We start from the raw sequence: 13422 nt of genomic DNA, 5'->3' as shown, positions 1-13422 counted from the left end.
AGGCAGATCTGGGTGAATTCAAAACCACACAGGGTTGGGGTCCCCAGGCTTGTGATAAGGAGCCCAGGGCTAGGAGCACCCAAACTCTTGGACACCAAGGCGCCGCTGGGTCTCAGAGAGTTTGGAATGGAGGTGGTCTACAGAGTAAGTTCCAGAATAGCCCGGGCTACACAGAGAAATCGTGTCTCAAAAAACAATAAACAAGACAAAAACAAAGCAAAGCAAAACAAAGATAAAACCTACACATTCGGTGCGAGGCATCTCATTTTCTTGAGAACTCATTGGTGCTTGTGTCTCTGTGTCTCAAGAAATGCATATGGAGTGTTCACTGTGGGCATTTCTATGCTCGCCCGCCATCCAAGGCTTCCTGAATTTGTACCCACCTGGAAGTCTTCCTTGGTAGGCACAGCATAGGGGGAAAAAGCCCTCTCTGCTTCTTCCCACATCACCCCTGCCCTAGAACCTCTCTGCCTTTAGTGAAGGGCCTGCTAGGTTTTCTGAGCCTAGGATTGATAAAGGGCTGGAGTACATGCTGAAGGCCCTGGACTTAATAACTGACGTCAAAATTGTTGTTATTAATATCAAGTATCAGTTATTAATAATATCAGAATATCGGCCGCACCCGTGGGAAAAGAGCACACCAAACCAATACCAACACAGTTCCACATGGTGAGATTTTAATGGGGGAATGAGACAAAGGGAAGGGGCTAGAGAAAGAAGAGAAAAGAGAGAGAAGAGAGAAAAGAGAGAGAGAGAGCAAGGGCAGAAGGCGGTTACCTTTTATTTGGAATGTAATGTGACGGTTTCCAGGTGGAGGTGTGAATTGACCCAAAAGGTCTTCTGGGAATGTATGGCCGTTGCCATGGCAACAGTGACCAACCGGTGTGGCTACTAAAGGCAATTCCTGATACCAACAAAATTGGTAATAACTTCGCTAACGGCGATCATTATTACCACCATTAAAGGTGGTGGATGCCTTTAATCCTGGTTCTCAGGAGGCTGAGAAAGGCTGATTTCTGTGAGTTTGAGGCCAGCCTGGTCTACAGAGTGAGTTCCAGGACAGCCAGGAAACAACAAATAACAACAACTTTCTTGTTGTATTCTTTATAATGAACCATCCCCATTGGCCCTCTCTGACTTTCAAAGCAAATTGGAACCTACACGGTTTTACCCGTTTCAAGTGAAAATTGCTTGTGACTTTTCTCCACCCACGCTCAGCACCCAACCACCACCGACCTTCCCACTGCATACAGAGCATGACTAGCAGCGTCCACTCGCGCTGCGATGCAGGCTGCTTCCAGGAAGTAGCCAGTCAGGCACGGTGGATACTGTCAGCTCCCTTCAGATCCAGGTGTGGCCATGCACACAGTTTTGCCTGTGGGGTGTGAGGCAAAACTGTGTGTCGTTTCTGAGCCGAAGCCTTCAGGAACTGAGCATGGCTGCTTGATAGTCTCTTTCTCCTTCTCTCCGCTGAAGCCCTAGGGGACAACAGAACCACAGGATGAAAGGGCTCAGGATCTATGAATCACTGAGGAAGGAAAGAACCAACTGTCAAGCAACTCGAACTGAATGTGACACAGAGAATCCAGTTGAGTCTGTGCGTTTGGGAATTCATTTGTTACTGTAATGGTCAATGCCATAATCAATACATGTTATCCTGGGCTTGATGATACATGTCTTTAATTCCAGTACTGGGAAGGCAGAGGCAGAGGGATCTCTGTAAGTTCAAGGCCAGTCTGGTCTATGAACTGGGTTCTAGGCCAGGTAGGTCTATAGAGAGACCCTGTCTGAAAAACAAACAAACAAAAGATAGCAACAGCATATTATTGTTGGGCTGGCTAAATGGCTCAGCAGGCAAACGCTCTTGTTGCCTGATGACCTGAGTCTGACCCTCATCATGTGTATAAAGGTGAAAGGAGAGAATTGAGTCTACAAAGTTGTTCTCTGTCCTTCAAACATGAGCCATGGCATGTGTGCTCATTCACACACACGCACACACACACACACACACACACACACACACACACACACACACATACACACACACTGCACATACACAATAATAAAATATTTTAAATACATATTGGATTATATATTATATTCACCATGTCTGCTCTCAAAACAAAAAAAAAAGGAGGGATTATATGACATGACAGTGTTGTGTGGGTTTCACAGTCTAAGAGGCTATCTCAGAAATATGGCAGAGGCAGAAACAGCCCTCGTCTGGGTATTAGGCTGCCCTCCACCTCTCTCTGATGGGTGAACATGGAAGAATAATAATTTGTTAAGCATCGCTGATGACTCAGACCTGCTGCATTCCCCTCTGAGGTGGGTAACCCCAGGTAAGGCTCTGCCCATCCAGCAGCCTGTGGCTTCCTGTCTTCTTCAGTTCAAGGATTTCTCAGACAAGGAGGATCTTGAAAATGTTTCTGCCTTCCCAGAAGACATACCTCAGTTTGACAGGCAAAGGCTGCAAGGACTGCCTGCAGGGACCAGGCCACAGTAGAGGGAGACCGGAAGGGTCCAGAGCTGAAAGTCTCCTCCAGTTCACCATCGACATCCTGTGAGGCCTGGGAGTTTGTAGCTACTGAGCACATGCTCCCAGAGGGGCCTCCGTCCTCCAGGCCCCAAACGCCATCAGGCAGTGAACTTCAGAAGCCAGATGTCTCAGCTCTTACGGGCTTCCAGGAACGCTCAGCAATTCTCAGAAGCCCCCATTTCCTGCTTCACACCCACAGCCTGGTCCTCTGTGTAAAAAGCAGGAGGCTTTTACCCAACCCCACCACCACCACCCCTCTCGGTGCGGTGTGGTGCCCTCGCCAGGACCCGGCTTTGCCCTGGGGACTCCTACAAGGGCACAGCCACTCATAGGTGCAGTGAAGGCTGCTTGGTGTACGTGGGTTGGGGAGGCTCCCCAAAGCCAGACGCTGGGATCCTCCACCTCTTCCATATCCTTTCCTAGTTTATCACCCGCCTTTCACCTCCCAAACTAAAGACAGGCCCAAGGGTTAGCCAAAACAACCGATAATCCAAAAGGCATGTATGTCAACGTGGTGAAATTTAACAGACCAGTGTTCCCCAGACTGGAAGCCGCGCAGTACAGGATGGATGTGAAGTGGATTTAAGGTTTCTGCTGAAACACCAATGCTAAAGAGTGCTTTATCGCTCCCTTCTGATCCATCTTCAATGCTTCTCAGTATATCAAAAATAATATCACCATTCAGAGCTGTCAGTCTTCGTCCACTCCCTGATGCCTGTAAGACTCATGGGGGCGGGGGTGGCGGATAATAATATTAGAGATAAAAGTGGGTTCGTAAACATTTTCTACTGTAATGTAATTTTAAGAAGAGACCCTTTACAAAAGCAACACAATTTTATATATCTAAAAAGAAATTCAATAAAAGACTCGTGCTTTATCTTTATCGAGAAAATAGTAACGCTTTAATAAACAACATAAAATACAAGCCTAAACAAATGAAAAGACGCTGCAGGAACTGAAAGAAGACAATATAATAAAAGGGTCAGCCATGTGGGATGGCATTCATGTCAGCACTGGAAGATGACAAGCCAGAGGAGGCTATCCCAGGCTACATAGCAAGATAGACATGGGATGGCAAGGAGGCTATCCCAGGCTACACAGTAAGATAAACAGGAAATGAGAGAAAAGAGAGAGGTAAAAAAACTATGATTTTTATTTTGAGATAGAATCTTGTCGAGTAGCCCAGGCTGGCCCAAAAAGTACTGTGTAGCCTACCTAGACTGGTTTTGAACTCTCAGCAGTCCTCCTGCCTCGTCCTTTCAAATGTTGGGGTTGCAGGCATGTGTCACTGTGCTTGACTGAAAATATATATGCTATATTTTTTATATCATGTCATATATTGTTTATTTCTGCCACATTTTTCTATAAATACAATGCAGCATCAAACAATACTCTGGCAGCGGGTGTGAACATTTTCTGGATGCTATGACACTTATTTGGAAGAGCAAAGAGGCTACCCTTCTGCACAGGGTGCTGAGGAAGGTCCTCTCTGACTGGCAAGGGAGGAGGGAAGCATTCCAGCCGGTTGAGCCAAGGCTCTGAGGTAGCAGCTTGCCAGGAATGTTCCAAGAATACGCAGAGGTCAGTGTGGCTGGAGTAGACTAAATGGGTGACAGAAATGAGGTCAGAGAAGTAACTGGGGATGGGGGTAGGGTGGGGGCGGGGCAGGGGTGGGGTGTGGGGGAGGGCACTGAGATTCACCTGGAGATGAGGAGTCATGGAGTAAGCAAGGAGGGACTCAAACTAATCTAAACATTTCAAGGTTTTGTGGGGTGTTCACTATGTAGTCCTAGGGGTGGAACCTACAGCCTGTATATGTATGCTAGGCAGACTTTAGGTCCAAGCCACACCCTAGTGCCCCATTTGAAGATTTAGAAAGGGTTAAAATGATCCACAGGTGATACAGAAATTCAGTAAAAAAAAAAATATGAAGAAAGCGACTGAAATTTGGAGAATTCTGAAATAAACAATTCTGTGGGTCACAGATTTGGTCTTTTAAATTCAGCTAAACCCAAACTCCATGGGAAAGAGATCATAGTCCTCAGGGTCTGAGCCGACAATCTTGCAGGGACTTGGGCTTAGCTTCCCTTAGCTTGGGCATTTGGGTGGTGATTCAGGGCACTCTCCCATGGTCAGGCCTCCAGCCTTAGCCTCCTGGAGAGGAGGTTCGAAGAGCAGCTACACTGAGTGAACTCCTGAGCGGCACCTCTGGCCTCTGCCTGTAACCTCAGCATCTGGGAGGCTGAGGCAGGAGCTTAAAAGGCCAGTCTGAGCCATATAGCAAGCTGAGAAGGAGGAAGAGGAGGAAGAGGAAGAGGAGGAAGAGGAGGAAGAGGAGGAAGAAGAGAAGGAGGAAGAGAAGGAGGAAGAGGAGGGGGGAGGGGAGGAAGAGGGGGAAGAGGAAGAGGAGGAAGAAGAGGAAGAGGAAGAAGGAGAGGAGGGGGAGGAGGGGGAGGGGAGGAAAAGGAGGAAGAAGAGGAGGAGGAGGGGAGGGGAAGAAGAGGGGGGAAGAGGAGGAAGAGAAAGAGAGAGGAAGAGGAAGAAGGAGAGGAGAGGGAGGAGAGGGAGGGGAGGAAAAGGAGGAAGAAGAGGAGGAGGAGGAAGAGGAGGGGGAGGGGAGGAAGAGGGGGGAAGAGGAGGAAGAGGGGGGGAAGAGGAGGAAGAGAAAGAGAGAGGAAGAGGAAGAGGAAGAGGAAGAGGAGGAAGATCCAGAACTGATCTCATTAGCACTACCTACCTGTCAGTGTGGGTCTCTGTGAGGAGCTCAGCCCAGGCTCTGCTCTCACAGAGCTTAGACTCTACAGTGGAAAGGAAGGTAAAGACGTGACAGGAACTAAATAGGGACGAGCCAGATCCAAACAGCAGAGAGGGTGCAAGCTGCCCCGCTGCCTTCGGTTATTGTTGGTGTTGTGAAGTTTGACTGAAACATCAGTGTGCGTCTTTGTTGCTGTGCTATCTACCCGTGCTTGCCTCACACTGTAAGAGAAGAAGACTTGAGGCGCGTGAAAGAGAACCAAAGTTGCTTTTGTTTGATTTTGATTTTGTTGTTGTTAACCCACCTTTTTTTAATGTACATAATTTACTTTTATGGTATGTTCATTGGTGTTTTGCCTGCATGGATGACTGTGTGTGAGTGTCAGAAGCCCTGGAACTGGAGCTACAGACAGGTGTGGGCTGCCACATGGGTGCTGAGAATTGAGCCCAGACCCTCTGAAAGAGCAGCCAGCGCTCTAAACTACGGAGCCATGTCTCCAACCCTGAGGCCCAAAGTGTTTACAAAGGTTGGAACCTCTTCTCCAGCAAAATCCAGTGGAGTTTTTGAAATAATACCAATGTTCTATATCTATGCTAGCATAGTGGTCACTAGCCACATGTAAGAGCTCTGGAAATGTGACTAGTCACTGAGGAACTGAAACCTTACTTTATTTCATTGAAATTGTGTTACACACAAACTCAAGTGACCCTGTTGTTAGGGTTTGAATCTCGGCCTGTGCCTGGACAGAACACACCCTGACAACTTGGTTCCGTGTGGAGAGGTTTAATGAGAGAGGAAGAGGAGAGGAGAGAAAAGGTGGCAGGCCATGGGCACATGGGAAGGGGAAGGGGGAAGGGGGCAAGAACAGAGAAGAACAAAGAGTAAGAGAGGGTAAGAGGGGAGTAAGAGAGGGTAAGAGAGAAAAGGAAGGGGCAAGAGCCTCTTATACAGTCAGGCACAGATGGCTGTTGCTAGGGGACCATGGGTCAGAGCATACCTGGCTGCTTAGAATACCAACACCTGTGTAACCAGTGGCTGTGAGGTTGGATGACATAGCCCAAAGACATCACATAGGACATATAAATACATGGTGGTCTTCTCTGAAGATGTTACTTCCTCATTCTTTTGAATTTCTCTGTGCCCATATGTTAGTGTTTGGTGCTGGGGTCTGGATCCAGCACCCTCCCTGCCCCCACAGGGCAGGCAAAGGCTCTGTCACTGAGCTATACACTCCTCTAACTTATCTCTTGATGCCCTAATAAACCAATAGGAACCCCAAATAAATGAATGCTCCCAGTACTTGCAAATTTATCTTGTAAGATGTAAGGGTATATAGAAATAGGAGCCCCTTAAAATCCATGGGAAATTGGCTCTAGGATACCCCAAAATCTAGGGATACTTAAGTCTTTACAAAATGGCTGAGTATTTGCATAGGACCTACATACATCCTCCTGTCTGCTAAGTTGTTTCTAGGGTATTACCTGCACCCAACACAAGGAAAATGCTGCATGTATGCTGGTCATGTATTGTTTGGGGAAAAATGACAAAAAGGGGGAGGCAGTACATGTTCAGTGTAGAGGCTTTACAGTGTCTAACCTATAGACTCGGAGGGATTATTGGTGTTTGATAACCATTATTATTAGCCAGGGAGTGGTGGACTTTAATCCCAGTGCTCAGAAGGCAGAGGCAGGTGGATCTCTGTGAGTTTGAGGCCTGCCTGGTCTACAGAGTGAGTTCTAGGACAGCCAGGGCTACACGGAGAAACAACAAAGCAAAAAAAAGAAAACCATTATCATCGTCATCATCACCATCACTACCATCATCATCCTGAGAAAGGAAGCTCATGGGTGATTTTTCCCTTCCCTTTCGATTCTTTCATTACTACAAAGTCATATTTCTTAAGCATCTGAGAGAAGCCTGTACTTGATTGTAGCACTTGTTAAGAAGAAAATATCAGAGCTGGAGAAATGGCTCAACAATTAAGAGAACTTCTACTTCTGCAGAGGACCACATTGGGCAGTTCAGAACCACCTACAACCTCAACTCCAGAGGGTCCCAACTCTTCTGGTCCACACTGGCACCCACATTCATGTGCACATGCGTATTCATTCTCTCTCTCTCTCTCTCTCTCTCTCTCTCTCTCTCTTAAAAATAAAATAAATCTTAGATTTTTTTTTTTAAGAAAAAAGAGAAAACCAATTCTTTTACCTCAGTAATGAGTGGAGACAGCAATAGACATGGACAGACAGACAAACTTTTCTCCTACTCTAATAGAGACTGGGATATATATATATATATATATATATATATATATATATATATATATATATATATATATATATATATATATATGCAAGTCTGGGCTGACTCCAGAGAAACTCAAGAGAGCCACCCCACAGCAGGGGTTCTGTGTCCCCGGCTACACAGCTGCTGGTGTGACTCGGTTTGCTTAGTCTGTCCATCATACATCTGCTCAGTGTCTCAATGCTAGCTCTGTTCACAGCTCCTGTAGCTTCTGTTTCCTTGTCATTTGTTTGCCTATAGCTCTTCATGGCTTCTCTACTTTCTTCTACGTACCTTGCTATGAAATACTTCACCTTCTTGGTGTTTCTCTCTTTGAGTTCTCAAGTGAAAACCATTGTTATCCCAGCTCTTTGTGTGCCTTCCCGAGCCCATGACACTTGGGTTTAGGTTTCCATTCCCACCTTACTTGTCTAGGTGCCCAAAGAGACCTAGGGTCACATGTTAGAAATCAGACTGTTGTTGGCTGCCCCAGCAGGACAAAGAACAGACTTTCCTTAGGAGGTTCTGTGGGTCTAACAGTTGAGTTGCTTGTGTTAGGTTTCATCTACAACGTTTGTGTTAGCTAGGTCTATTGATAGGGGCCTAGATCTGTGATGCTAGGACTATCCAACCTGTAGGGTTTCGGACCCCAGTGTGCAGCGGGGTGGATCTATTGTTGCTTTTTGCTGTGGTGGTGGCAATTTTGTTTGCTTGCTTGTTTTTTTTGATGCAGGCTCTTGTCACATATTCCTGATTGGATTCGCTTCTATAGACTAGATTGGTCTCAAATTTGCAGTGAACCTCCTGCCTCTGCCTTTATAACACTGGAATTACAGGTGTGTGCTACCTCACTGGTTGGTCTGTGATCTTGAATTGACTCTCTTTGTGGCTAAAAGTTCCCAGGTAACTATGGCTGCTTGGTTGGGACAAACCAATTATTCCCCATACCAAACTTCTCAAGTTCACCCCATCCCTTCCTCAATATGGAGACACTGGAGCAATGGAGGAAGGTTAATACCACCCACACGCTGGTCACAGAGCTACAGAAACAGGGCGGTCCCTTGAGAGGAAGCCTGCTGCAGAAGCTGTTGGAGAATTTCCGACTTTCTGCTTCAGGGCTTAGTTATTAATCTGAGGATGATGTGTTTGGAGCCTGCAGGGACAGTTTTGCAACTCCACCCCTGAGAGCATGAGCGCGGGTGACACGTGGCCCACCTCTGACTCAGAGCTCAGCTGAAAAAAAAAGAAAGAAATCTGCTGCCTTCCCAGCTTGGCAGGAATGGTAATGGGTGTTGGCTGGGAAGGTCTTGGGAATCTGCTAGCCAGACAGAGTGAGCTTCACATCATTGTGTGACAGGATAGGAAAACTTGAAAATCTTCCATTCTCAGCAAGCCTTCTGCGCTGCTCTGGATGTCTGAGATAAGCCCGCAGACCCTTCCTTACCCGGAAGCCTGCTCTCAATTAAATGAATGCAGTCCCTAAACTGCCCAAGACCATGTGCAACAGTAGCAGCATTCCCGTGGACTTTATGGAAGACTGAAGTTCATGCTTTCCTTCCTACTGGGTGTAGAGTAGGAGATAATGGGAGCAGTGGGGTGGGGATGGGGGTGGGGGTGGGGAGAGGAGCACGCAGGCCTAGGCAGCAGTCATGGGGGTCATTTCTCAGGCATCAACCATCATATTCTCTCTCTCTCTCTCTCTCTCTCTCTCTCTCTCTCTCTCTCCCTCACCCCCTCTCTCTCTCACCCTCACCCTCTCCCCATCTCCTTCCCCTCCCCTCCCCTCCCTCCCTTCCTTCCTAGTTATTTTTTACCTATATGGGGTGTTTTGCTTGCCTGTATGTCTATGCTCCCTACAAATGCCTGGTACCCACAGAGGCCAGAAAAGGGAGTTGAATTTCTTACAACTGGCATTAGAGATGGTTGTGAGCCACCATGTGGTTGCTGGGAATGGAACTCAGGTCCTCTGGAAGAACAGCCAGTGCTTTTAATGGCTGAGCCATCTCTCCAGCCTCCTTTTTCTATGTAATTTATTGTTTTGCAGTGATGGGTCTCTCTCTTACTGGTCTGGAAGTGACCAAAGAAGCTAGGATAGTGGCCAGTAAGTACTAGAGACCCACCTGTCTCTGTCTGTCCAGCCTCAGAGTTATAAATACAAGCCACCATGCCCAGGTTTTTGATATGGGTTCTGGGGATCAAATCCAGGTCTCCTGCTTGTGTGACAAACATTTCACCAATTGAACAATCTCACCAGCCCATGTATCCTGGCTTCAAGAAACATTACTATTATGTGCCAGAGATTTGCCTTAAGCATCTACAAAATTACAATATCTGCCAGACGAGGACATTGTAGAGAGTCACAGAGAGCACAGCAGGCACTGTCTGCCGTGTGCTAGACTCTTTCAAGGCCAAGGCATGAGCTTAGGAGGTATTGTGTACCTAAACACCATGCTATTGGACAATGTTTCAGAATGAATGAGTCTCACTCCAGAGATTCTGATTTAGTATAACCCCCCAAAATTACATTTTTTTATAATTTTCTAGGTGACATTGATGCTGCTGGGCTGAGGGGCTATGTGGTCAGAAGTGCCTTGTTAGAACATTCGAGGAAAAGAGACTTTTAGAGGAACTAGATGACCTCCCTCTATTCTGAATCCTTTCTGACATATTAGGAGCCTGAAAAGTGTCATAACCAGATTTTGTATCTGGTTCTCTGTCGTCTCCAACATGTGTTATTCCCTTATATTATTGGTGGAAAAAAAAATCCTGCATCTTCCTCAGCCTCTCTAAAGGGACCTGAGGAAAAACAAGGCTAAGCCAGACTCCCTGGAGAAGGGAAATCTCTAGAAAACAGGATCTCTTTCATAATATGAGACTCAACAGTTAGTGGAGACTCCATTGGGGCACATGGTAGCAGCTCACTCAGAGAGGGGAGCTCTCAGCAAGTACGGTCGACTCAGAAGCAAACATGTAGAGCTGCAGTCTCCAGGCCCAGTCCTGCCCTCTTACATCTCCCCTTCCCAACCTCAGCGTAAGATCCCAAGCCTTGTGTTCCATTTCTGAATTCTGAACCTACCAACTGTGGCTGATAATCCTACACCTGCTTGGTGGCCTTCAGTGAACAGAACATTTTTCCCTTCCTAAACATCGCCTAACTAAACATCCTGAAGTGTGAGCTTCAACTGCATGCTCAAGGATGGGCCATGGGGCAGGATATGATATAGCATGTGAGAGACGCTAGAGTTAAGAGATCCAAGGCAAATGTACTTAAATAAATGTGGCAAGGTCTGTGTTCCCTTGACCTCTTTCATAGGCTCTCTTGATCAGTCTGTCATAAGTTTAATCACAAGGACACGGGTAGCCATTTGCCCATAGCCTATTTCCAACACCGGCTACTATTAAAGAGGAAAAGAATGGACTTAGGGAGACAACTGTCAGTCCTGTCATGATGACCTTAGGATAATAAGTGAGCATTGCTCAGGAGATTTAAGATTAATTCATTAAGGGGTTAGGGATTTAGCTCAGTGGTAGAGCACTTGCCTAGCAAGCGCAAGACCCTGGGTTCGGTCCCCAGCTCCGAAAAAAGAAAAAAGAAAAAAAAGATTAATTCATTAATAATCCCAAACCACATGTGATGGTTTGTCTGAAGAGTCTGCCTGAAGCTAAGGTGAAGAGCCCCAGATTAATCGCATTGACAAAGCAAGTCTTAGCGCCCATCATAGACTTCGTTCTCCGGCTAGGTGTTATGAAGAGCAATGTAAACAAGCATAGCAAGCTGAGAAAGGAAAAATACGAAATATATGGTTTGAGTATTAAAGGGGCACCAGGAAATGAAAAATGGAGCCCAATCCTGTGTTCTAAGAGAGAGCAGATTAAGGGAGTGGGACTTTGGGGCAAGATCCTACCCAGCTAAATTTAGATCCAGGCATGGTGATACACACCTTTAACCCTATGAGACAGGCATGCAGATGTCTTGAGTTCAAAGTCAGTCTACAGAGCAAGTTCCAGGACAGCTAAGCTTAGGCAGTGAAGGAGTCGGAAAACAGAAAGCTGGTGAAAATGTAATAGAACAAGGGGGCCATGTTCTAGCCCCAGCAAGCAGCAGAACTCAGCAGCTTTGGGCACGTGGCTCTGGCTTTAGAGTCAAGAGGAGAAGGAGACTACTGGGACAATTGATGCTGGTTAGCGGGAGCTAAGAAATTAGTGGTGATTAAGAAGAGACCAGCATCAAAAAAAAAAAAAAAAAAAAAAAAAAAAAGAAGAGACCAGCATCACTGAGGTAAATTGTTCTGTGAAGTGTTTTCTGGGAGCACAAAGAAGATGTGATCCAGAGATAGCCAAGGTTGTACCTCGTGCTGCAGCTGTACTTGGTAAAGTGTAAGAGACACCCGGGTGGTACTGGTTTTGAAGGGATGAAGGGGTCATGAAGAGCAGCTGAGACTCGGCACTGTGAAAAGGCTATGGAAGGCCATTGGTAACAGCCCAGGACTGAAGGGGCCATCAAAGGATTTGAGGCTTAGCACCATGAAGAGAGCCTATGAGAGGATATTGGTTAAGCCTAGTTGCAGTGGAAGACCCTCACCCTAGCTGCCTGGAACTCAGTCTTCCACTAGCGGCCTTCAGATGAAGATGTAAAACTCTCAGCTTCTCCTGCACCATACCTGCCTAGATGCTGTCATGTCCCTGCTTTGATGATACTGGACTGAACCTCTGAACCTGTAAACCAGCCCCAACTAAATGCTGTCTTTTGTAAGACTTGCATTGGTCATGGTGTCTGTTCACAGCAGTAAAACCCTAAGACACCACTAAATCTCATTAGTTTACCCTAAGAAACAAAAGAAAAGCATCTTTCTTTTCATTACTTGTTTCGTTTCCGAGACACAGTTTGGCTTTCTAGTCCATGGTGACACAGAACTTGTTTTGTAACCCAGGCTGGTTCTTCATCCTCTGCCCAGCTGGGATTACAGATGTGTACCAATGTGCCAGACTCAGAAAGAAATTTTATTCATAGATTCTCTCAGGATGCTGTTCCACTTGTGTTCAAAAATAGGTAGATCTTGTCAGATGTGGAGTCTGAGGCAGGGAGGATCATGAGTTTGAGGTCAGCTTGGGCTACATTTCAAGGCCTGTCTCAAAGAATAACAACATCCCTCCTCACTGTGTGTCAAAATTACAAGTGACCTTTGGCACAGTAACTCCACTTTCTCTTGACACACTTAAAAAATGAGGAAGCTTGGGGCTGGAGAGATGGTTCAGTGATTAAGAGTACTCACTACATAGCCATGAGGATCTAATTTAAATCCCTGTGCCCATGTCACAGTCCTCACACGGTCTCATGGGCACCTGGAACTTCAGCTCTATGGGTGGGGCAGAGGCAGGAAGGAATGCTGGGGAAAAAAGAGTGAATAAACACAGGAAGGAGAGAAGGAAAGAAAGGGAGGGAGGAAGCCTCCTCATGAGGCAGCCCCATTGCTGTCTCTGCTTCAGTGAGGCCCGAGATTGTGCTTGCCTGTCCCAACTTGTTTCATCTGGAGACCCACAGCTGACATAGGTTAGCCCTCATGTAGGGAATACTTCTGTCCTTTTGAGTTTCTATGGCCCACAAGTGAGGTAGGACCCTGCCATTAGTCCCTTGTCCCAGCAGGACAAGTATATATGGAGGACAAGTATATGTGACGTATAGAGAGAAGTGTTCAGCTTTAAAAGAGGGGGAGGAGGGAGGATAATCATAGTTGACAACTCCCGATGACTGCTCAAACCTAGCTCCTTCCTCAGACTGCCAGCACTGCTATCAGGAGTCTGTAGTCACCACCAGCCAGAACTTCCCAGAAGTGCATGAGTTACA

At 46.5% G+C, this 13422-nt stretch overlaps 1 long non-coding RNA gene and 1 pseudogene across 2 annotated transcripts in view; both read left to right on the top strand.

The window, feature by feature from the left end:
* Rps18l4 (ribosomal protein S18-like 4) overlaps positions 1–13422 on the top strand; it is a 49837-nt pseudogene that overhangs the window by 24792 nt on the left and 11623 nt on the right. The gene's annotated exons all lie outside the window — the stretch shown is intronic.
* LOC147996938 (uncharacterized) overlaps positions 1–13422 on the top strand; it is a 49323-nt gene that overhangs the window by 31844 nt on the left and 4057 nt on the right. The window lies entirely within an intron of this gene.

This window comes from Rattus norvegicus, chromosome 1 (assembly GCF_021556685.1).
Source record: "Rattus norvegicus strain SHRSP/BbbUtx chromosome 1, alternate assembly SHRSP_T2T, whole genome shotgun sequence".
Classification (NCBI taxonomy): domain Eukaryota; kingdom Metazoa; phylum Chordata; class Mammalia; order Rodentia; family Muridae; genus Rattus; species Rattus norvegicus.
Note: the sequence above shows the minus strand (reverse complement) of the source record. Positions and strands in the feature narration are given on the sequence as shown.